Raw genomic sequence first — 23,173 nt, forward strand, 5'->3', positions numbered from 1 at the left:
ACAAGATGTTATTCATAAGCGAAGCAAAGAGGCATTTAGGTACTTCTTTCTTCTGCTCCTCGCATCTCCTGTTAGAGGTTTATACTAGCATATCAGGATTGTTTGGAGTATTGTCGTGTTTAGTTAAGATTGGTCTTAGCCTTGCATGGGATTAAGGTCAGGCAGAAGAAAAACGCCTAACGTAATAAACTGACAACGTCAATAAACACGCCTTTCTAGTATACCACTCACAACACCTCTAGCTAATATATCACACACTCCACCTGAAATAATGGCTGAAGAAAGAGAGTCTCCTCTGTCTGATTTTTATAAAGCCTTGAATGATAGCCTAAAATCTTGCATCGTTCTATCAGACCTAGTGGGGGATTTCTGAATCCCCCCAAATATATTTAATTTGTTACCCATTTTTCATGGGTTAGACCATGAAAAACCTTATCAACACATGTGTAGGATTGACCAAGTCCTTACTACATTCCACCATCCTATGGTTGGTGCTGAACAAATTAAACTAAGGGTGTTTCCTTTCACTTTAGCCGATAAGGCGGCATCTTGGTTAACTACCCAAGCGCCTAATTCTGTGGACTCGTTGGCCAAACTTGTTCAACTATTTATGGAACATTTTTACCCACCACTGAAGACCGATGAAATGCTTTCCAAGATTCATTTCTTTTGACATAATCCTCATGAATCTTTTTCAGAGGTTTGTAATCGTTTCACCGATCTTCTTATAGAGTGTCCATACCACAACCTCACGAAAGACACGTTAGTTCGTGCCTTTTTCAAGGGACTGTTACACCACCACAAGAAGGTGCTTGACATAATGAATAGGGGTAGTTTCCTCAGTAAGGGAGTTTCAGAGGCTTATAAATTTTTAGAAGATCAAACAAAGCGTAATAATAATTGGGGGTAGTGACGATATCTCCCGCAACGCTAGTTCGATTTTCTTCAACAGTTAAGGCTACCAGTATGTTTGAGATGAAACCCGTTCCTGAACTAAAAAATTTAATCGAATCTCTTACTAAAAAGGTAGAGGCTATTTCTGTTCAACAAAAGCCTATCCCCATCATGAATGTCAACTCTAATCCATGTAATTTCTATTTGAGTCCAGAGCATCCCGACTCCTATTGTCCTCTCGTTAGCACAAGTGCATCCCGACTCCTATTGTCCTCTCGTTAGCACAACAAAGGCATCCAACTTTCCTTTCAGCAGTTAGCACAAGAGAAAGTACAACCCAAAGGTGTGTTTACTGGTCAAGCGATACCTAATCCTAAAACAACAAATACAGCCTTTGAGGTAAACAATAATACTAGTACTGAATATGCAAACGTAGGTGAGCTAAATGCCATCACCACTCTTCATTCTGGTAGAGTGGTTGATAACGCTGTAACTATGCCTATAGTTACCCCACCAGTAGTCCCTACACTGGATATCGAACTAGATACCGAAATGATAACTGAAGATCCTACCCCTATAGAGATACCTGTTAAACCATAACCTAAGAAACAGAAAGCCAAGGTTAAACATCCTGTTGATCCATATGCTAAATATAGAGAGAAACCACCATTTCCTCAGAGATTAGCTATGTTCAACAAGGATACAAATTTTGACGAGATTAGGGAAGTTTTTAAAAATCTAACGATAAACTTACATTTTCTTGAAGAAATTAAAAAGTTACCTCACCATGCTAAGTTTCTCAAAGAGTTGTGCACTACTAGGTGTAAGACAAAGATTCCTAAAGACGCCTTTTTAACTGAACAGTTTCCAACTTTAACGGAACACAGTGGAATCGTTAAGTACAAGGACCCTGGTCGTCCTACTGTACAATGCACCTTAGGGGATACTCATACGACCACTGCTTTATTAGACTTGGGGGCGAGTGTTAACTTACTCCATTATTATTTATATAAACAAATAGATCTACATAGATGCAACCTACAACAATGATGTTGCAATTAGCTGATAGGTCTATCAAGAATCCTAAGGGTGTAGTGGAAAACGGGCTGGTTAAGGTTCAGGATTTCTACTATCCTGCGGATTTTGTTATCCTTGATACAGAAGTCGCTAATGACTCTATTATGATCATTTTAGGGCGCCCTTTCTTGGCAACTGCCAACGCGCTTATAAACTGCCGCGATAGTTCGATGTCCTTGTCCTTTGGCCATCTTTCTGTTGAGGCTAATGTTTTTAAAATGAGGAAATAGTTTCTTAACACGAATATCGATGGAGAGGTTAGCATGATCGAGAGCTTAGCTCAAGATTATTTCAAAACCACGTTTTCGGATGATCAGATGCACAAATTTCTTTCCTTTAGAAGTTCCAACTTTGATGAGAACTCCCTGGAAGTGGAGGAAGATTTCCTTCATCTCTTTTGCAACTCTTCCTTGCCACCTCACGAGTCCCACCCTGCCAACATTCCTTCATCCCTTGACAATGTGGCAGAAGATGCATTTTTTACCCTCTATCCTAGTGATTCTTTTGACCCACCTATTGAGGAATGTCTTGCATATCTCAAGGCTTCTAATGATCTAGACCCGAGAGCTCTAGTTGACACTCATTCATCTTCCATCACCAATTTTCCCTACCTTCCACCTTTTCAAAGGAACCTGGAGTTTGCACTGGACCCTCTTGCTTCTTCTGTGCTTAATGATTTTCTAAATCCTCATAATACGGAAATAACTCCAAAGGGAAAAGCACTTGACACCTACATTTTCAGAATTGAGACAGTTCCTACCTACACCATCAATGAGTTTTGTGCTAAACCCACATTCCCATTTTTTTAATTCTTTCCTTCTAAACCTCATCCATATCCACCGTATCTTTCACAAACATCCATTTTCTCACGATCATTCACTTGGACACCCTCTCGTTCAAAGATGCAAAAGAAGGTGCATGCACAGTTACGTTCTAGATCTATCGGACTTCACTTCTATTTCACTAAGTTGCGTTGTAGAAAATCTTGGTGTTTGATTCTGTTTGGTGGTGCATTCCATGTTATTTATTTATGGAAAGACCCATAACTCTTTAGGTTGTTGATTTATGGAATACTGCAGGGTATATATATATATCCAGTTATTTGTTAAAATCTCGAGTATCTGACTATAAATGGCTCATTTTGTTGTTTGGTGTACTTCCTTACAATTCCATATATTGGTTAGTGCACCATTCAAGTAACTGGGCCCTCCCTATGGAGTGTGTGGTTGTAAGTACTGGATCCTAAGTCCACGTTTAACATAATTCACGTTTGCCACTCTTGCATGTTGTCTCAGTTTTTGAGTCATGTTTCTTTATGGTGTGAATTATGTCTTTATTGTTTTTTTTTTCTTATATTAAATCTTATTCATAAAAAGTAAAAAAATATATCAAAATCATAAAAATAAAATCTAGGAAGTCTTGGGAATCTGACTTTAAAAGACCCACGTTTAATACAAATTTTCTAAACTCTGTTGTCTAAAATTTGTTCGGAGGTGGGGTGTTCGTTTTTCCGTCCTTGATTGTTCAACTTTCCATTGTGTTGATTAGGATGTTTAATCATATTTTGATTTGGGGTTGACATTATCTATGAATTTAGATTTTATTCGTTCACATAACTTACGTCACGCACGCATTTCGAGACATTTTCTATCTTCTTATATGTCACCCACGGTTAGAATAGAGTGTTTTATAGATCATTGGATTGGAAATTCTCTCCTGATCATTTCCATAGCTCATTCGCAAAAATCAGACCGAACGAAGCGACAATTTTAGTTTGAAGTTGCACGAAAAATCGACAAATTTCGAAAATCGAATTGGGGTTGGGCCCATGCACGTGCCACGCACGTGCGTCCCCTTCCTTCAAACCAAAACAGATTGCGAGTTTTCCTTTTCACTTCCGCCATTAACAAAGCTTCAAACCCTAACCAAAAAAAAAAAAAAAAAAACCTAAATACACCCACGCCCAAAGTTCAAACACACTCCAAATCTTCTTCAAAAAATTCAAAAATTTCGAACCGCCACCACCGCGCCTCCTCCCATTTTTTTAAGTGAGTTTGATTTTAACTCCATCCCCACATTGCATTTAAACCCTCAAATCGTTTCAAAACTCCAATGGCGCAAAGACAGAGAATTTTGCCGGAACAAGCTTTTACGGCCGACCGGCTTGTATTTTTTTTGATGGACGAGATGATTAGGAGAGATTGGAGGCATTTGTGGTATTCAACAAACGATTTTTATCACGAAGATTTGGTTCGACAATTTTATAGGACGAGGGAGTTGGATGGGAATAGAATTTTTGTTAAGGTGGCCGGGACGAGAAGAGAAGTATCTACGAGGTTGCTGGTTGAGATTTTAGGCATTCCGCCTAGACGCCATCTCAACGCCACATTGTAGGAATCCCAATTTGGTGGGATCGAGCCTTTGATGAATGCGACGGTGTTGGAAGGAAACTACAATGTGAGCTCGCATTGTGTTCGTCAGTCATCTCTGCAAACCAACCATCTGGCTGTAGCTCAGTGGATTGGTAGGAATGTCATCGGGAAGGAGAAGGTTAGTGACATCAGTCTGAACTGTCTGCACGTTCTATGGATACTCCAGGAGCAGAAGTATGAATTCTGTATTCTCGAGTTTTTGATTAATATGATTAGGGGAGTTGGGAAGAGTATTGCACCTCTCCTCGTTTTGATAACAAAGATCATGATGACTCTGAGAGCAACTCCGAAAACTTGGCGTACTATGATTAAGTTGTATACGAATGTGATAGCATATATGGACTGTGTTCAGAAGGTTTGGAGGTTGCCTGGAGAGAGGGTCGTGGAAGAGACTGATTCGGATGATGATGAGGAGGATACGGCATGTTTTGATGCCGATGCCTTGGAGAGGTGTACGTCTGATGCAGAACGCATGTCGATGCTTCATCGTGGCATGCGTTCTCTTAATACAATTTGTGATGACCTTCGGACTCGCCAAACTGTCATACATCGTAACTATGAGACTCGTGCCCAGTGCAAGGATGAGCGTTGGGAACAGATGAAGACAGAGATGGATGCACAACCTAAGTTCCGAGAAGATATGCTTGAACGCTTCCCACCCCACGGGGGTTTTTCTTTTGAGGAGGCGTCTATGAGGCACGAGTGTCGTCGCAGAAGGACGGATGGCTCAGGCCCATCGGGAGCTCAGGGCCCATCTTCATCTCATGATCCATCTTCTACCAGCAGCGCATGGTTTAGGGATATTCTGAGTTGATGTTATTTGTTTTATTTGTTTTTATTAGTTCGGATGTTATGTTTTTTGAATTCAGTAGTTAGATTTGTATTCGGTAGTTAATTGTATTTCAATTTCAATTTTAATATAATTTGCTTCTTTTCAAATTATGCGTTGATTTTAGTGTTAATCCCACCTTCCCGAATTGTTTGGGGGTGGTATTGTTTCTTTTAGCATGGTTTTTTATATGATCTAAAATTTATTACGTAATGTTGCGATGATTGTTGGGAATGATACTGATATTCATATAGCTATGAGTAGATATTGTGGTGGGATGAAATCTAAAAGAGTTTAGAAGTTACTATTCTAAATTCTACCTAAAAGATATTAGGTTTGTTTTGGAATAGAGAATATGGGTTGTTTCCGTTTTCGGTTTTGGAAATATTTTGTTTCCGGCAATTGCCTTAAAACTTTTTGGCAACTTGCTGATTCGTTTTGGAAACTCAAAACCTATATAAACTTCCTTCATTCTACACTCACAACCCACACTATATCTCATTTTCATCTCTCACCTTTCACTCCCAGGTTTTCCTCTTTTCTTCTTCACTTCAGCACTTCAGCTGCACAGAGCGCGCCTGCGCCTCAGTTGAGCACCACCTGTTCTTGAACCACCTGGAAATCAAAATTCACCTGAGCGCGACCTGCATCCATCCCAGGCAAAAGTGGAGCCACTGCGCTAAGTGCACGGAACTCAAAATTCACCTAAAAAGCGACCAGCGCCCATCGAGCAAAAGTGAGCGCTGCGCTAAGTGCCCGGAACTTCGAAATTTACCCGAAGCGCGAATTCGTGCCCATCCCAACAAAAGTGAAAGCGCTTTGCGCTAAGTGCCTATCACTCAATTTAGACTAGAGCGCACCCTGTGCCCTACCCAGGCATAGTTTGAGCGCACCCCGTGGGCACGAAAAATTCCGATTTTTTGTGGGTTGTTCCAGGATCGTTTGCAACTGTTCTAGAGGATAGTTTTGTGATGACATCTCCTACAGTCATACCTGAATAATCTTTCGAAGACTTGTTAGGAAGCGAGACTTGTGGAGATTGGTTCCGCGACAGGATCTTGAAGTTAGGATGGCGGCATCTACTGGTAAGTGATGACGACTCGTATTCACCTCAGCTTACTGCTTATTACTATGACCATGTTAATTTCTATTGTAACCAAGATGGAGAACAAGAATTCTCCATCGTAGTTGATGACACGCCACTAGAATTCAATAAGTATTTGGTAGCGTTAGTTTCGGGATTACCAATACCTGATCCTATTCACACGTGGGGATATATGACCGATAATGCATACCTCTATGACTATACATATTTCCATAAGTATTATGGGGGAGGGGTGCTTCGTATAATGGACCAAGGGCGTTATAACATAGCTCTTGGTAGCCTGTCCCTAAATATAGGAACCACCATGTTATTTATCATGATGAATATTTTGGGGACATGGTAGTTTACTTCTGCAAATAGTTCCACTGGTGACGTTTTTCTTGCTTTAGCTGAGGGACGTCGCTGATATGACATTCCCCGAGTTTTAGTGGCTAGTCTTAAAAGAGCCCAAAGTATGAGGCAAGTATCTTCTTATGCCTGTTTTGGTTTGCCGCATCATGCGTGGTTGTTTACCAGTATTCTGTACCCAGTTCATGGATTGAAAAAGGGTTGAAGTCATGAGACCCACCAATTGGGTGGTTCGTTCATTTCGAGTTATGACTTGGCCGTGATGGCAGGTGCAGCCTTATTTGGTTGCCCCTTACATCCCATCAGACATAGTAGCACTCAACAGGTTAGCTCAAGTTGATGACACACAGTGACGGGCTTTGCAAGTTATCATGGCATGGCAGGACGTGAAGGAACCTCATCTCTTTGGATAGGAAGATGAGGAGGATGACACTTAAATGGGAGTTAAGGTAAGTTTTTAGTTTCAGTTAGTGTCTGCTTATGTCCCAAGCAATTTGATTCTTGTTAACCCCATAATGGGTGGAACTCATATAGAGTTGCATCTGTTTTTCTTTTTCTATATTCCTATGTTTTAACCTTGTTTTGCAGATGTTCCAGAATTTTACGCGTTTCCATAGTATTTCTCTACCCTTTTTATTCAAATACTTTGAGGACAAAGCATGCTTCTTGTTTGGGGGCATAGAAACGTGTAATTAAGGCATATGTTAGGATATAGATATGTACAGTATGCACTTGTTTTCTAGTAAAAATTCAAAAATTTCAAAAATATAAATAAAAAGTTATGCTATACACTTAGGAATATTGGTATTGTTTTCTTTCTCTATGCTCTAAATAATCTAGAAGTCTCACGTAGCTTTTACATTAGAATAATTTTTAGAAACTTAGGTTAATATGTAGGTAATAATGTTTGCATCTATCTATAAATATATTACATGAGTATCTATGATTGTTTGGCAGTAAGTTTCTGAAATCTAGGCTAGAGTACTTATTCTACAAATCCTGTGAGAATATAGCCTACAACCTTATATAAGTGAAACATTTGAGAAAGGACACAAGGAAGAAGTAAAATCCGAATAGAGAAATCACACGTCCACTTTCTTGATCACTATACCATATCCTAAACGAGAATTTAGGCCCTCTTTGGATCGATATAGCAAGAAATTCAAACCTATGAATTATTTTCCACTAGTCGCCCCTCTGAGCCTTTCATAAAATACAAATCTTTTACCCTGTTACAAAAACAAAACAAAACAAAATAACTAAATAAATAAATAAAAAATCAACCTACCCATTCTTTGAATGAGTCTGAGAATAGAGATGAAGAATAGAAAATAGAAAGACATTTGAACTCAAGAATTTGTTAGTCGCTTCAGATAAGAAAAGAAAGTTTCTATCCAAATAAATAAAAGAAAATAAAGAATTAGAACTCCAAAAAATAGAATCAAAGGAGTCAAAAGCCAAAGAAAAAGAAAAAAAATATAGCTAAGGATGGAAACAAAGTGTAGAAGCAAAAGTAAAGAACAAGATTTTCTCTAGTTACATAATATGAAGACACTATTATCTCAAACTCGTCCGTTCTGAATATCCATTTCCTTCCTTCTTAAACCATCTCCTAATCCCCGCAACACCAAATAAAGACCTTTAGCTCAATTAGGAATAGGTTAGTGTGATAGTAAGTGGCAGATGTGTTTGATCGACTCTGGCTTCCTTGTGTGTCATTGAGATTGTAAGGTAAAGTGTGCCCACTACACACTGGGGTAGCAAAACTTGAGCGGAAAAATCAGAGTATTTTTGTCTTGACATTTATGTGAGGACCTACTTAAGGACGCTATTCCGAGTTTTCATAAACGAGCCTGCTAGTGCATTTCATAATAGTACTCATTGTATATATGCTTATTCGTAGATGATTGATTATTATGCATATATTAGCTTAGGTTTCGACTTGATTATTCTGTATTCATTGCTAGTGAGATGTATAGATAGTTGAGGCATAAATAAGGGAACAATAGTTTTATTTCTTAGTCGTTGTAGTATAGATGAAGTTTATGAGTACCTTCACTAGAAAACTCTCACGAGGCTATAACTCGTCCACTAGGGAATTCCTAGTGGTTTAAGGCCTTGATGCATATGGTCAATGCAATCGCACTCGGCGAAATGAGAGTAGTTAGAACTCCATTTTTTGGTCACTTATTCTAATTTCTCATATTTGCTTGAGGACAAGCAAAATGCTGTTTGGGGGTGGTTTGATAAGAGCCCAAAACTGTAGTTTAAACCCCCTAATAAGAATACTTTTAGACCAATTATGCGAGTAATAAATAAGAGTTAAAGTTGATTACGTGCTTTTATGTATTTCAGGCATTGGAGTCAATTATGTGCAGAAATGTGTCACTTTGGCGAGATAAAGGGGCAAGGGTTGGTTGCTAAGAAGTTCTGTGATTAAAGGCCAAGATTCAAGGAGAAAAAAGGTCTTTTTAAAGCCCGGTCAAAGTCAACGCGGGCAGAAATAGCACATAAAAGTCAACAGAACTTTCGAAGGCCGTATCTTTGGACTCAGACCTCGGAATTTGTCCTATCTTATGTCAAAACAACCGTCTCGGAAAGAGCTTTCCAATGGTCTAAACCTTGACCCAATTAGAGGAGCATAGTTTTAGATCTAGTTTTCTCTCCATTTAATTATTTTAGAATCATATTTAGTTTTATAATAAAGTATTAGTTTTTAATTCTAATTTAGTTTATCGATTAAATTCTTATTTAGTTTAGTATTGTTAAATTCATATCTTAGTTGTTAATAATTTCTTAGTGTTAATTTAGTTTTAAATTATTGATTAGTTCAAATTAGTAAAGTTAGAATCTTTATATGATGTCTTGTTTAATTTCAATTGGAAATGATAGTTTAATGACTCAAGCCTAAACCTCCTTTAGAGGGGTTTGATGAAGCCTTGATGAAAACTTGATTGTGTAGTGTAGAAATAGTTGTAAGAGTCTATTCCACTCTAGAAGGTAGTTGATTCGCCATGAGAATGGATTAAACTTCCTCACATGCTAGTCATTAGTTGGTAGAGATTGCCATGAATGATTTGGGATTAGAACGACCCAATTCTTGTCGTACGAACGTAAGAATTGGATTACAACAATCTATACTAGTTTATTAAGTTGGATTTAAGGTGAATTCAATCCCCCCTAATTGTTTATCTAGATTCAAACCTTAGTATTTCCGACATTTCGTTATTCGTATCTTGTTTAGTATTTGAATTGACATCATAGTATAATTCCCACATTACTATCATTGACTTTGGATAGGACCGATAATAATAGAAAACATTGAATACTGAAGAACTAGGAGTGGAACGAATCTTCTATTCCCACTCTATTGCGATGGCATTTGAGAGTAGAAAAACTTTGGTAAACAATCTAGAACAGAAAATAGTTTTAGTTTTACTTGCGTTTGAGTTTTGTTACTTATTCGTAGGTAAAATTATCATTTTACGTTTATCTCGCGACCCGCTCCCTACCAAGGCAAAACTTTAGCGCACCCCACGCTGAAGCACCTTGAACTTGAGTTTCACCTGAGCGCGACCTGCACCCTACCAAGGCAAAACTCGAGCTCCCCCCGCGCTGAAGCGCCTGGAACTTGAGTTGGACCTAAGCGTGACTCATGCCCTACCTAGGCTAATTCTGAGCGCACCCCGTGCCCATACTGAACCGCCTGATTTCCATAGGTTAGTTCAAACTTCCATTACTTCAAATTATTCAGTGTTTCTAACTCGTTTTACATACTGAGCACGCGTATACAAGACGTTATTCATAAGCGAAGCAAGGAAGCATTCAGGTACTTCTTTCTTCCACACCTCGCATTTCCTGTTAGAGATTTATACTAGCATATCAGGATTGTTTTGAGTGTTGTCGTATTTAGTTAAGATTGGTCTTCGCCTTGCATGAGATTAAGGTCAAGCAGAAGAAAAATGCCTAACGTAATCAACCAGCAACGTCAACTAACACGCCTTTCTAGTATACCACTCACTACACCTCTAGCTAATATACCACACACCACACCTGAAATAATGCCTGAAGAAAGAGAGTCTCCTCTCTCTGACTTTTACAAAGCCTTGAACGTTAGCCAAAAATGTTGCATCGTTTTATCAGACCTAGTGGGGGATTTTCGAATCCCCCCAAATATATTTAATTTGTTACCCATTTTTCATGGGTTAGACCATGAAAAACCTTATCAGCACATGCATAGGATTGACCAAGTCCTTACTACATTCCACCTTCCTACGGTTAGTGCTAAACAAATTAAACTTAGGGTGTTTCCTTTCACCTTTGCCGATAAGGCGGCGTCTTGGTTAACTGGCCAAGCGCCTAATTCTGTGGACTCGTGGGCCAAACTTGTTCAACTATTTATGGAACATTTTTACCCACCACTGAAGACCGATGAAATGCTTTCCAAGATTCATTTCTTTCAACAGAATCCTCATGAATTATTTTCAGAGGCTTGGAATCGTTTCACCGATCTTCTTATAGAGTGTCCACACCATAACCTCGCGAAAGACACGTTAGTTCATGCCTTTTTCAAGGGACTGTTACACCACCACAAAGAGGTGCTTGACATAATGAATGGGGTAGTTTCCTCAGTAAAGGAGCCTTAGAGGCTTATAAATTTTTAGAAGATCAAACAAAGCGTAATAATAATTGGGGGGGGGGGGGGTATCGACGATATCTCCCGTTCCGCTAGTTCTTCTACAACAGTTAAGGCTACCAGTACATTTGAGGTTAAATCCGATCCTGAGCTTAAAACTCTAATCGAATCTCTAACTTGAAAGGTAGAGGCTATCTCTATTCAACAAAAGCCTATCCCCGTCATGAATGTCAACTCTAATCCATGTAATTTCTGTTTAAGTCCAGAGCATCCCGACTCCTATTGTCCTCTCACCTATGAACAACAACAATCACAACAAGATAATGTTTGTTCCATTAATAGAGAACCTAAGACAGCTTGGCGGCAAATCCCCAACTTCGGTTTGCGAAATAATCAACAACCTCCAAGGTTTAATAACCAAAATGTTAGGCCATCAAACAATTATAACCAAGCTCCACTGAGGCAAGGACAAGGACAAGGGAATTATAATAATTATAACAATAATAATTATAATGCTAATCGAGGAATCGTGCCGGTAAATAATAACTATCAAAGTCCACCCATTAATAATCAACGTGACATAGTTCCTGTCACACAACCTCTAACAAACACTCCACAACCGGATCGTTTTGATGCCTTTATGAAAACCCAACAACAGATTTTACAAGCCATCCAACTTTCCTTACAGCAATTAGCACAAGAAAAAGTACAACCCAAAGGTGTGTTTCGAGGTCAAGCGATACCTAATCCTAAAACAACAAACACAGCTTTTGAGCTAAACGGTAATAATAGTAAGGACAATGAAAATGTAGGTGAGCTAAATTCCATCAACACTCTCCGTTTTGGTAGAGTGGTTGATAACAATGTAACTATGTCTATAGTTACCCCACCAGTAGTCCCTACACCGGATATTAAACTAGATACCGAAATAGAAACTGAAGATCCTACCCATGTAGAGGTACCAGTTAAACCACAACCTAAGAAATAGAAATCCAAGGTTAAAAATCCTGTTGATCCATATGCTGAATATAGAGAGAAACCACTGTTTCCTCAGAGATTAGCTATGTTAAACAAGGATACAAATTTTGACGAGATTAGGGAAGTTTTTAAAAATCTAACGATAAACTTACCTTTTCTTAAAGCAATTAAAAAGTTGCCTCACCATGCTAAGTTTATCAAAGAGTTGTGCACTACTAGGCGTAAGATAAAGATTCCTAAAGACGCCTTTTTAACTGAACAGTTTTCAACTTTAACGGAACATAAAGGAATCGTTAAGTACAGGGACCCTGGTCATCCTACTGTACAATGCACCTTAGGGGATACTCACACGACCACTACTTTATTAGACATGGGGGCGAGTGTTAAGTTACTCCCTTATTATTTATATAAACAAATAGGTCTACAGGAGATGCAACCTACAAAAATGACGTTGCAATTAGTTGATAGGTCTATCAAGTATCCTAAGGGTCTAGTGGAAAATGTGCTTGTTAAGGTTCATGATTTCTACTATTCTGCTGATTTCGTTATCCTTGATACAGAAGTCACTAACGACTCTGTTTCGATCATTTTAGGGCATCCCTTCTTGGCTACCGCCAACGCGCTTATAAACTGCCGCGATGGTTCGATGTCCTTGTCCTTTGGCCATCTTTTTGTTGAGGTCAATGTTTTTAAAATGATGAAATAGTTTTCTAATACGAATATCGATGGAGAAGTTCGTATGATAGAGAGCTTAACTCAAGAGTATTTTAACAACACGTTTCTTGAGAATCAGATGCACCAATTCATTTCCTTCGGAAGTTCTAATTTCTACAAGGACTCCATGGACATAAATGAAATTGAGGAAGATTTCTTTCAACTCTTTTGCAACTCTTCTTTGCCACCTCGCGAGTCCCCACTTATCAACATCCATTCATCCCTCGACGCCATGACAGAAGAAGAATTTTTCACCCTCTATCCCAGTGATTCTTCTAACCCACCTATTGAGGAATGTGTTGCATATTTAAAAGATTCTGATGATCTAGAATTGAGAGCATTAGGTGAGCGCCATTTACCTACCTCATATCATCCTGTTACTAATTCACATTCCATCAATGTTCCGCACCCTCCACCTTTTCAACGGAACCTTGAGTTTGCGCTTGACCCTCTTGCTTCTTCTGTGCTAAATGATTTTCTAAATCCTCCTAATACGGAAATAATTTCTAGGGGAAAAGCAATTGACACCTTCATTTTCCGAATTGAGACAGTTCCTACCTACACCATCAATGAGTTTTGTGCTAAACCCACATTCTCATTTCTTCCATTCCTTACTTCTAAAACTTATCCATATCCAACATATCTTCCACAAACATCCATTTTCTCACGATCATTCACTTGGACACCTTCTCGTTCAAAGATGAAGAAGAAGGTGCATGCTCGGTTATGTTCTAGATTTATCAGACTTCACTTTTCTTTCACTAAGTTACGTCGTAGAAAATCTAGGTGCTTGATTCTGTTTGGGGGTGCATTCCATGGTAATTATTTATGGAACGATCCACAACTATTTCGGTTGTTGATATATGGTAAAATGTATGTTAAGTATATACATATGTTTTAAATATAGTCTTGAGTATCTGACTATAAAAGACTTATTTTGTTGTTTGGTGTACTTCCTTTTACGTCCATATCTTGGTAAGTGCACCATTCAGATAACCGGGCCCTCCCTATAGAGTGTGTGGTTGTAAGTATCGGATCCGAAGTCCATGTTTAACATAATTCACATTTTTCATTCTTGCATGTTTTCTCGGGTTTTGAGTCATGTTTATCTATGGTGTGAATTATGTCTTTATTGCTTTTTGTTTTTCTTATATTAAATCTTATTCATAAAAAGTAAAAAATATCAAAACCATAAAAATAGTAATCTAGGAAGTCTCGGTAATCTGACTTTAAAAAACCCACGTTTAAAACAAATTTTCTAAACTCTGTTGCCAAAAATTTGTTTGGGGGTGGGGTGTTGGGTTTTCTATCCTTGATTGTTCAACTTTCCATTTGTGTTGCTTATGCCGTTTAATCGTATTTTGATTCGGGTTGACATTATCTATACATTCAGATTTCATTTGTACCCATAACTTACATCATTCACGTATTTCGAGGCATTTACCACCTTTCTATATGTCATCTGTGGTTAGATTAGAATGTGGTATGGATGATTGGATTGGAAATTCTCTCCTGATCATTATCATATCTCATTCGCAAAAATCGAACCGGTAACGAGTCGAGAATTCCAATTTTAATTTTTACGCGCATAAGGACAAAATGGGCATTTCCAAATTTGATTGGGCTTGGGCCCAAGTAAACAGTACAACCCAAGAATGCATCGCGTTCTTCTTCTTCATCTTTCCAATTCCGCTATTACCAAATTTTAAACCCTAAACAAAATAAAAAAAAAAATAGAAAACCTAAACAACACCACGCCAAACTAGTTTCACCCACTACAAAACATCTCCACCACCATTCTAACCTTTTTGCACCAAAAAAAAAAAAAAAAAAAAAACACTAAACTATAAAAAATTTCAAACCACCACCGCGCCTCCTCCCAAATATTTAGTGAGTTTGCTCAAACTCATCTCCTCCACCTTATTCAAACCCACAAATCGTTCCAAAATTTCAATGGCTATAAGACAAATTTTTTTGCCGGAACAAGCTTTTACTGCCGCCCGCTTTACACCGTTTTTTGTGACGAGATGATTATGAGGAATTGAAATAGGTTGTGGTACTCGACAGATTATTTCTACCACTCCGATTTGGTCTAGCAATTCTATAAGAAGAAAGAGTTGGAGGGTCAAAAAATTTCATGAAGGTGGATGGGACTAGGAGAGAAGTATCGAGAGAGTTATTGGCTGAGATTTTAGGCATTACGCCTGAACGCCACCTCGAAAGCCACCTTGCAGGAATCCCAGTATACTGGAGTTCCTGTATTGATGAAAGACACTGTCATAAAGGGTCAATACAATCCGAATTCTCATTGTGCTTGACAGTCATCTCTGCGAACCAACCAATTGGCTGTAGCTCAGTGGATTGGTAAGAACATCATTGGGAAGGAGAAAGTGAGCGACATCGGTTTGACATGTCTGCATGTTCTCTAGATATTGCAAGAGAAGAGGTATGAATTATGTATCCTCGAGTTTTTGATAAATATGATTAGAGGAGTTGGGAAGAGTATTGCACCATTTTCTACTTTAATTACGAAGATAATATTGTCTTGGGGGGGGGGGGGACCAAGAACTGAGCGGACTATGTTGAAATTGTATTCAAATGAAATTATTTATATGGAGTGTATCCAAAAGACTTGGAAGTTGCCGGAGGATAGGATGGTTTATTCGGATGAGGAAATTGAGGATATGACATGTTTGGATGAAGATGCCTTGGAGAGGTGTACTTCTGATTTTAGAGCATATGTCGTCTTTGCATCTTGGCGTCGCGTTGCGTTTATGGTATTTGTGAAGATGTACGGGATAGGCAGATTATAATTCGGAATAAACAAAAGAACCTTCAGACGAGTTTTGAAATGCTCGAAAAGGTCGGAAAAGGATCTCTTGTGTAACATGGAGACTCTCTCGCCGTTGTCGTCGATCGCGATCATACGTGAGATGAAGGCAAAAATGGAAGCATAACGCCTATTCTGAGTAGAGATTCTACGACGCATGCCACCCCTGGGGGTTCTGTTTTAGATGAGTCTGAGAGGCATGAGCGTCATCGCCAAAGGACGGATGGCTCAGGGCCATCTTCATCCCAGGCCCAATCTCCATCTCAGGGTCCATCTTCATCACGTGGCTAGTTGTTTAGAAAAATTTGTTGTTTCGATGTTATTTAGTTGTTTTATTGTTTTTATTAGATTGGATGTTAAGTGGTTGAATTCAGTAGCTAAAATTTGTATTCGGTAGTTAATTGTATTTGAATTTGAATTTTAATATAATGTGGTTCTTTTCAAATTATGCGTTGATTCTTGTGTTAATCCCACCTTCCCAAATTGTTTGGGGGTGGTATTATTTCTTCTAGCATGATTTTTAGATAATCCATAATTTTAAAAGTAGTTTTGCGGTGATTGTTGGGAATGTTGCCGATATTGGCATGCCTATGATTAGATGTTGTGGTAGGATGAAATCTCAATGAGTTAGGCAGTTACTATCCTAAATTCAACCTAAAAGATATTAGGTTTGTGTTGGATTAAAGAATATGGGTTGTTTCCGTTTTCGATTTTGGAAATATTTTGTTTCCGGCAATTGCCTTAAAACTTTTTGGCAACTTGCTGATTCATTTTGGAAACTTAAAACCTATATAAACTTCCTTCATTCTACACTCACAACCCACACTACATCTCACTTTCATCTCTCACCTTTCACTCCCAAGTTTCCCTTTTTTCTTCTTCACTTCAAAGACTTCAATCGCCGCGGAGGCCGCTGCTTCGGTTGAGCGCCACCTGCGCTTGAACCACCTGGAAATCAAAATTCACCTGAGCGCAACCTGCGTCCATCCCAGGCAAAAAGTGAGCACGCCCTGCGCCTAAGTGCCTGGAACTCAAAATTCACCTGAGCGCGACCCGCGCCCATCCCAAAAAGTGAGTGCGCCCTGCGCCTAAGTGCCTGTTACTCAATTTAGACCAGAGCGCACCCCGCGCCCATTGATAAGAGCCCAAAACTGTAGTTTTAACCCCTTAATAATACTACTTTTAGACCAATTATGCGAGTAATAAATAAGAGTTAATGCTAATTACGTGCTTTTATGTATTTCAGGCATGGAACTCAATTATGTGGAGAAATATGCCACTTTGACAATATAAAGGAGCAAAGGGTTGGTTGCTAAGAAGTTCTGTGATAAAGGCCAAGATTCAAGGAGACAAAGCCTTTATGAAGCCCGGTCAAAAGCTGAAAAGTCAACACGGGCAGAAATAGTGCACAAGTCAGCAGAACTTCCGAAGACTATATCTTTGGACTCAGGCCTCGGATTTGGGCCTACCTTATGTCAAAACGACCGGCTCGGAAAGAGCTTTCCAATAGTCTAAGCCTTAACCTAATTAGAAGAGCAAAAGTGGATGAAAAGTCTACTGAAGTCAAAGCCAGCTGAAACAGGCTCTGTGGACTGAAGACATTGGGCTTTGGGCTCGATTTTCCGGCCCAAAACATGATACCTCAGCCCATGTACGAAATTGTGGATCTGGTCTCCTTCTTTACATAAAACAAGAGTTAGCTCCTAAAAAAGGGATAGTTAGATAACTTAGAATAGAAAGTAGCCATTAAAATAGCTTGTAAATCTAGTTTTTTTTTTTAAAATTTCAATTAGTTAATTAATTAGTTTCATACATTGTTTTAGATTAGTTATTGGAATGATTGTTCTTCATTGATTAGATAAATAAAATAGTAGTTTTTTATCATTTCGATTTTGTCATTTAAATTTGTAGATCTAATTTCAATTCTTGTTGTTATTCAATTCTTAGTTATTAATTAGATTTGAAGTATTGTTAGTTAAAATTAGTAAAGTTTAAATCTTTATATTATGTCTAGTTTTAATTCAATGGGAAATGATAGTTTGATGAATCAAGACTAAACCTCCATTAGAGGGGTTTGATGAAGCCTTGATGAAAACTTGATTGTGTAGTATAGAATCGTTGTAAGAATCTATTCCACTCTAAAAGGTCGTTGATTCGCCATGAGAATGGGTGGACGACCTCATATGCTAGTTATGAATTGGTAGAAATGCCATGTATAATTAGGGATTAGAACGACCAATTCTTACCGTAAGAACGTAAGAATTGGTTTATAACAAATCTATGCTAGTTTATTAGTTGGATTCAAGGTGGAATCAAATTCCCCTAATTCTTTATCTAGATTCAACTTTTAGCATTCTGTCATTTCGTTATTCGTATCGTGTTATTTGAATTCACATCGTAGTATAAATTCCCTCGTAAATCTTTCATTGACTTTGGATAGACCATCAATTGTAGAAAACTTTAATGCTAAAGGACTAGGAGTGGAACGAATCTTCTATTCCAACTCTACATCAATAGATTCTAGAGTAGAAAACAAATATCTTTGATAAGTCTAGTACCAGTTCAATTTATAGTTTTACTTGCGTTTAGAGTTTCATCGCTTTATTTGTGAGTAAGACTATTTTTTACGGGTTATCACCCATCCCAAGCTAAAAGTGAGCGTGCCTTGCGCCTAAGTGCCTAGAACTCGATCATAGCCTAAGCGCACCCTATGCCCTACCCAAGCATAGTTTGAGCGCCCCCGCGCTCTAATATCTGTAGGCACGAAAAATTCCAATTTTTTGTGGGTTGTTCCAGGGTCGTTTGCAGCTGTTCTAGATAGTAGTCTGGTGATGACATCCCATCGTATCATACCAGAACAGTCTTTTGAAGACTTGTTCCAAAGTGACACCTATGGTGCGTGGTTTCGCGAAGTAATCATACAAGCAGGATGGCAATTTTTAATGGTAAGTTTTGATAAACTCTACTCTCCTGCACTTACCTCGTATTTTTATGACCATTGTAAATTCTTTTATCGGATGGATGGAGAACACGTGTTCTCCATCAACATTGATGACGAAACAATGGAAATAACCAAGTTCTTGTTGGCTTTTGTTGTTGAGCTTCTTATGCCTGTTGAGATTCAAGACCCATAGGGATACATAGTTGATAATTTCTCTGCCTACAACTATGCGCTTTTGCATGAGAACTATGGGGCCGGCATTTTCCGTATAGAGGACCAAGGGACATATAACGTAGCCCTTGGTAGCTTGTCCCTTAACGTGGGCACGGTCATGTTCTTTATCATGCTAAACATATTAGGGGTGTGGCGTTTCTCTTCTGTGAATGACACCACTTGCGACATTTTCCTTGCTCTAGCTGAGGGACACCTGCTATATGACCTTCCCAAGACATTAATGTCTAGTTTAGCATGAGCCTAGAGTATGAGGCATAAGTACTTTCTTATGTCTGTTTTAGTTTGCCGTATTATGCTATATTTCATCCCTGGTTTTTGTGCCCGTTTCACAGATTGGGTTGGGGTCAACATTGTGGGACCCACCAATTGTATTATTCGATCTTTCCGTGCTATGACTTGGCCGGGATGGCAGGTGCAACCTCATTGGGTTGCCCCCTACACCCCATCCGACCAAGTGGCGCTAAACAAGTTAGCGATTGTAGATGATAAATGGCGTGAAGCCTGGCAAATCACCATGGCGTGGCAGGATTCGAAGGAACCTCATTTCTTTATTGATGAGGATGAGGATGATGCTTAAAAATGGGAGTTAAGGTAAGTTTTTATTTTAGTTAGTGTCTGCTTATGTCCCAAGAAATTTAATTTTTGTTAACCCCATAACGGGTGGAACTCATATAGAGTTGCATCTGTTTTTCTTTTTCTATATTAGTATGTTTTAACCTTGTTTTGCAGATATTCTAGAATTTCACGCGTTTCCATGGTATTTCTCTGCCCTTTTTATTTATATATTTTGAGGACCAAGCATGCTTCTTGTTTGGGGGGGGGGGGGGGCATAGAAACACGTGTAATTAAGGCATCTGTTAGGATATAGATATGTACAGTATGCACTTGTTTTCTAGTAAAAATTCAAAAATTTCAAAAATATAAATAAAAAGTTATGTTATACACTTAGGAATATTGGTATTGTTTTCTTTTTCTATGCTCTAAATAATCTAGAAGTCTCACGTAGCTTTTACATTAGAATAATTTTTAGAAACTTAGGTTAATATGTAGGTAATAATCTTTGCATCTATCTATAAATATATTACATGAGTATCTATGATTGTTTGGCAGTAAGTTTCTGAAATCTAGGCTAGAGTACTTATTCTACAAATCCTTTGAGAATATAGCCTAAAGCTTTATAGGAGTGAAACATTTGAGAAATGACACAAGGGAGAAGTAAAATTACGATAGAGAAATCACACGTCCACTTGCTTGATCACTATACCATATCCTAAGCGAGAATTTAGGCCCTCTTTGGATCGATATAACCAGAAATTCAAATCTATTAATTATTTTTCGCTAGTCGCCCCTCTGAGCCTTTCTTTAGCCTTTCATAAACCGCAAATCCTTTAACCTTTTACAAAAACAAAACAAAATAAAAATCAACCTACCCATTATATAATGGGTCTGAGAATAGGATGAGTGAAGAAAAGAGAAGAGAAAAACCTGTGTAAATAAAAATTAGTTAGTTGCTTCAGAAAAGAAAAAGAAAAGAAGTTTTCATCCAAAGAAAAGAAAAGAAAAAGAAAAATAGAAACAAAATAAAACTCGAAAAAAATAGAATAAAGGAATCAAAAAGCCAAAATAAAAAGGCAAAGGCTGGAAACAAAGTGTAGAAACAAAAGAACAAGGGTTTCTCTAGTTACATAATATGGAGACCCTATTAACTCAAACTTGTCCTTTTTGAATATCAATTTCCTTCCTTCTTAAACCATCTCCTAATCCCCGCAATACCTAATAAAGACATCTAGCTCAATTAGGAATAGGTTAGTGTGATAGTAAGTGGTAGATGTGTTTGATCGACTCCAGCTTCCTTGTGTGTCATTAAGATTGTAAGGTAAAGTGTGCCCACTGCACACTGGAGTAGCGAAACTTGATCCGAAAAATCAGAGTATTTTTGTCTTGACATTTATGTGAGGACCTACTTAAAGACGATATTCCGAGTTTTCATAAACGGACCTGCTAGTGCATTTCATAGTAGTACTCATTGTATATATGTTTATTCATAGATGATTGATTATTATACATATATTAGTTTAGGTTTTGACTTGATTATTCTGTATTCATTGCTAGTGAGATGTATAGATAATTGAGACATAAATAAGGAAACAATAGTTTTATTTCTTAGTCGTTGTAGTATAGATGAAGTTTGTGAGTACCTTCACTAGAAAACTCTGACGAGACTATAACTCATCCACTGGGGAATTCTTAGTGATTTAAGGCCTTGTTGCATATGGTCAATGCAATCGCACTCGACGAAACGAGAGTAGTTAGAACTCCATTTTTGGTCACTTATTATAATTTCTCATATTTGCTTGAGGACAAGCAAAATGCTGTTTGGGGGTGGTTTGATAAGTGCCCAAAACTGTAGTTTTAACCCCCTAACAATAATACTTTTAAACTAATTATGCGAGTAATAAATAAGAGTTAATGCTGATTACGTGTTTTTATGTATTTCAGGCATTGGAGTTAATTATGTGCAGAAATGTGTCACTTTGGCAATATAAAGGAGCAAGGGTTGGTTGCTAAGAAGTTATGTGATTAAAGGCCAAGATTCAAGGAGAAAAAGCCTTTAAAAAACCAAGTCAAAGCTGAAAAGTCAAAGTCAACACGGGCAGAAACAGTGCATAAAAGTCAGTAGAACTTCCGAAGGTCATATCTTTGGATTCAGACCTCAGAATTGGGCATACCTTATGTCAAAACGACCGGCTCAGAAAGAGCTTTCTAAGGGTCTAAGCATTGAACTAATCAGAGGAGTAAAAGTGGATAAAAAGTCTGTTAAAGTCAAATTTGGCTGAAAAAGACTCTGTGGACAGAAGAAATTTGGCTTTGGGATCGATTTTCCAGCCCAAAACATGGCTCCTCATCCCATGCACAAAAATGTGGATTTGGTCTCCTCTATTTTCAACACACAAAACTTAACTCTTAAGATATAGGTTAGAGGTAGCCATTAGAGGATATAGTCTTATATCTAGATTTAGACTCCATTAATTAATTAGTGTTTATTTACCTTGTTTTAATTTAGTTATTGAATCAATTGTTATTTTTTCATTAGATCAATAAAGTTAGCTAGTTCTTCATAATCTAGTTTCATTTTCCATTAATTATTTAGTTTCAATTCATAGATTTAGTTATTTGTCATTACTAGTTTCAATTAATTATTGCATGATTAGATTTCCATTTGAATTCAAATAAGCAAATTTAGAATCTTTATATCATGTCTTGCTTAAATTCATATAGAAATGATAGTTTTATGAATCAAGGCTAAACCTCCATTAGAGGGGTTTGAGAAAGCCTTGATGAAAACTTGATTGTGTAGTGTAGAAGTAGTTGTAAGAGTCTATCCCACATTAGAAGGTAGTTGATTCGCCATGAGAATGGGTTGAACTTCCTCACATGCTAGTCATTATTTGGTAGAGATTGCCATGATTGATTAGGGATTAGAACGACCAATTCTTATCGTAAGAACATACGAATTGGATTACAACAATCTATACTAGTTTATTACGTTGGATTCAAGGTGGAATCAAATTCCCCTAATTCTTTATCTAGATTCAAACCTTAGTATTATTTGTTAAATTATCGTATCTTGTTAGCATAATTTGCATCGTAGTATAATTCCCATCATACTCTCATTGACTTTGGTAGGACCAGCACTTACAACCATACCCTCCAAGTGGAAAGGTCCGGTTACCTTATTGATATATCCCCTGAAAGTGAAAGATGGAATGGAATGGGAATGGAATACATCGGGAATGAGGATTCAATCCTCGTAGATGGGCTGATTAAGAAAGAATTTTTAGCGCTCCAGCTTTGTTCATGTCACTTGTTGCTTCAAAGGCTATGTTTGTTGGTTTGGGATTAGGGATAGCTTGACCTAGGAACACACCTTTTTGGGTTTTATCTTGGGCTAACAAGTTCAAAGATTGTTGTATGGATGCTAGGATTTGGGTTTGCTGTTGCATGACATATAGCATTATTTCGGTGATGGGCTTATCTGTAAGAACACTAGTTGATGGTGTAATGGGAACTAGGTTTCTTTGGTTGTTGATAGGTTAGTTTCGATAGTTCTTGCTAAACTAGGATGGAACAAATGCTCTATTCTGATTGTTATAG

This window comes from Coptis chinensis, chromosome 2, assembly GCF_015680905.1.
Source record: "Coptis chinensis isolate HL-2020 chromosome 2, ASM1568090v1, whole genome shotgun sequence".
Classification (NCBI taxonomy): domain Eukaryota; kingdom Viridiplantae; phylum Streptophyta; class Magnoliopsida; order Ranunculales; family Ranunculaceae; genus Coptis; species Coptis chinensis.